Source organism: Prionailurus viverrinus, chromosome E3 (assembly GCF_022837055.1).
Source record: "Prionailurus viverrinus isolate Anna chromosome E3, UM_Priviv_1.0, whole genome shotgun sequence".
NCBI classification, from domain to species: Eukaryota; Metazoa; Chordata; class Mammalia; order Carnivora; family Felidae; genus Prionailurus; species Prionailurus viverrinus.
This window is the reverse complement of record NC_062576.1, coordinates 39,284,858-39,288,096: the sequence shown is the minus strand read 5'-3', so window position 1 is coordinate 39,288,096 and position 3,239 is coordinate 39,284,858. Positions and strand designations below refer to the sequence as shown.

Here is a 3,239-nt window from a genome sequence, read left to right as displayed (position 1 = left end):
GCTGTGCCTTCTGGGAGACCGGGTGCCCCCGCAGCTGCTACGTCACGACCGGTACTTCGCTTCCGGTGCGGAAGCCTGGTCTCCCCGCTCGGAGCGAGCAGTCTGCGCTTGTGAAGGCGAGGCTCGAGGCCGGCGACAGACCTCTCAGCGACAGAGGGAGGTTAGGCTGGCGGCAGCCGCTGTGTCTGGGGCCCTGTTTGGGAGACGAAAGGCAGAAAGCTGGCCCCAGGCCTCCATGACGGACTGGCACCTCTCCAGGTACTGGCGGTGTAGCTCCATGACCTGCTGGGAAATGTAGTTCGGCTCCAAGTAGCCAACGGGTGACCGCCAGGCCCGGCGGTTGCGACGGGGCAGCCCCACTCCCATCCCACCCACACGCCACCCCTGCGGCTCGGCCGGATGTGGGCTGTCTCTCGGACCGGAAGATCTGCGCGAGGCGGCGGCTGTTTCCTCCAGGGCGTCCAGTGTGGGTCAAAGGACTGCAGAGGCGGTGAGTGGGTGGTGGGTCGAGGTCTTTACCGGGTTCCGGGTCCTGTCACAGCTGTCCCTCCTGACGGGGGCGGCCCGTAGGTCAGAGCCGGGCGACCCTCCCTTTCCCTGCTTGCCAGCTTCTACTGTGCGTTCTGAACGGGTCATCTTGTTTTCAGAGAAATCCTAGTGGTCCTTCTCCAGTCGCCTTCGTTTCCGTGCTCAGCCTCTCACGGAGGCCTCAGCATCCTTTCTCCTTGCGTTGTGCCTGTACTCGGTTTATTCCCCAGTGAGGCACTGCTCAGGGTTGTGACAACCTCGGGGCAGGGATTGCCTTATTCCTCTGAGCAACACCAGCCTCCGGCTGGATGACACAAGTAAAAATAAAAAAATTTTTTTTTCTTAACCTTGACTGTAGGTGACTCACTTAGCCATGGTTTAAAATATGTTACAGATGGGGCGCCTGGGTGGCGCAGTCGGTTAAGCGTCCGACTTCAGCCAGGTCACCATCTCGCGGTCCGGGAGTTCGAGCCCCGCGTCAGGCTCTGGGCTGATGGCTCAGAGCCTGGAGCCTGTTTCCGATTCTGTGTCTCCCTCTCTCTCTGCCCCTCGCCCGTTCATGCCCTGTCTCTCTCTGTCCCAAAAATAAATAAAAACGTTGAAAAAAAATTTTTTAAAAAATGTTACAGAAGGGGCGCCTGGGTAGCTCAGTCGATTAAGCGTCCTACTTCGGGTCGCGATCCCTCCGTTTGGGAGTTCACGCCCCACATCAGGCTCACTGCTGTCAGCCTGTCAGTGCGGAGCCGGGATCCTGCTTCAGATTCTCCGTCTCTTTCTCTGCTCCTCTGCTACCCGTGCTCTGTCTCTCAAAAATAAATAAACGTTAAAAAAAATTTTTTTAATATGTTACAGAGTAGTGTCAAAACTGTGTTCTACCACAAGTTTTTTTCTTTTTTTAAATTTTTTTGTCAACGTTTATTTATTTTGGGGACAGAGACGGAGCATGAACGGGGGAGGGGCAGAGAGAGAGGGAGACACAGAGTCGGAAACAGGCTGCAGGCTCCGAGCCATCAGCCCAGAGCCCGACGCGGGGCTCGAACTCCCGGACCGCGAGATCGTGACCTGGCTGAAGTCGGACGCTTAACCGACTGCGCCACCCAGGCGCCCCTACCACAAGTTTTTGTAAAAATAAAGAATACTTGCTTTCCAGGCATCAAACACAAAACAAAGCAAACAGCAACAAAAATTGCTTCAAGCAAAGCAGTATGGTTTGGGGGCACCTGAGTGGCTTAGTCGGTTAATTCTTTATTTGGGATCAGGTCATAATTTCACAGTTGGTGAGGCAGAGCTCTGTGTTGGGCTATGTGCTGACATTATGGAACCTGCTTGGGATTCTCTCTCCCTCTCTCTCTGCCCCTCCCTTGCTCAGGCGTGTGCTTTCTAATAAATAAACTAAAAAAAAAAAAAAAGGGTGCTGGTGGGGCCTGAGTGGCTCAGTGAGTTAAGTGGGGGACTCTTGATTTCAGCTCAGGTCATGATCTTGTGGTTCGTGGGTTCCATCCCTGCATCTAGCTCCACGCTGACAGCTCGGAGCCTGCTTGGGATTCCCTCTCTGCCCCTCCTGTGTGCTTGCACTCTCTGTCACCTCCCCCCTCAAAAAAAAAAAAAAAAAAAGTATGCAGGTCATGATCCCATGGTTAGTGAGTTTGAGTCCCACATCAGATTCCATGCTGACGGTGCAGAGCTTGCTTGGGATTCTCTCTTTACTTGCCTCTCTGCTCCTCCTTCACGTTCCTTCTCTCTCTCTGTCTCTCTCTCAAAATAAATAATATCAGTATGATTTGAACTAGGAGTCAATAAATAGAACAGTAGAAAAGAATAGTAAATACCAAAATTGACCTGAATGTCTGTGAACCTGTATGAAGGGTAGCATTTCAACTTAGCGTAAAATAGATGATGCTAAGCAAAAATTGTCTCTTCTTCTGGAAAGAAAGTGAGGCTCATTTCCTTATACTGTACACAAAAAAATGGAATTTAATAACCAGTAAAAGAACACAAAAGAACGTTAATGTAGACGCAAAACAAGAAACTGAAATGCCTTAAAGTAAAATATAATCCTGTGTAACTGTATTTTACAAAAACTTTGGGGGCGCTTGGGTGGCTCAGTCGGTTGAGCATCCGACTTCGGCTCAGGTCAGGCCCTCGCAGTTTGTGACTTCTAGCCCCGCATCAGGCTCTGTGCTGACAGCTCAGAGCCTGGATCCTGTTTCAGACTCTATGTCTCCTTCTCTCTGCCCCTTCCCTGCTCATGCTCTGTCTCTCTTTGTCTCTCAAAAATGAATAAACATTAAAAAAAAAAACTTTAAAAAACAGTATTAATAAAGTCAAATAATGAATAGACTGGGAAGCAATTGTAAAAGAAAGACCAGATAAAGAATTAGACATTCCCAACATACAAAGAACTCCTGCCAACTGATAAAAGACAAAAGGCAAAGGCTATGAAGTCACGAAAAGTAAATGGCCATTAATATTTGAAAAGAAGCTTAGGCACTTTGGAAATAGTTTGTCAGTCTCGCAGAATGATATCACAGAATTACCATGGCCCAGCAATTCCATTCTTAGGTATAAGCTCAAGAGAAATGAAAACATATTTCCATACAAAAACTTGTATGGGAATAGCAGCATTATTCATAACGGCTGAAAAGAAACAATCCAGATGTCTATTAACTGATGAGTGGCTAAACAAGATGTAGTATGTCCCTACAATGGAT

The 3,239-nt window shown here is 49.1% G+C and overlaps 1 long non-coding RNA gene across 2 annotated transcripts in view; it reads left to right on the top strand.

Annotated features, from left to right (window-relative positions):
* Positions 1–57: 57 nt before the first annotated feature.
* The window catches only part of LOC125154199 (uncharacterized), a 36,568-nt gene continuing 33,386 nt past the window's right edge, over positions 58–3,239 (top strand). Inside the window, exon 1 of one of the 2 annotated variants that reach the window (XR_007147714.1) lies at positions 58–490. This is a non-coding gene — a long non-coding RNA (uncharacterized LOC125154199). The remainder of the gene's footprint in view (positions 491–3,239) is intronic. The other variant, XR_007147713.1, reaches the window with a different exon arrangement.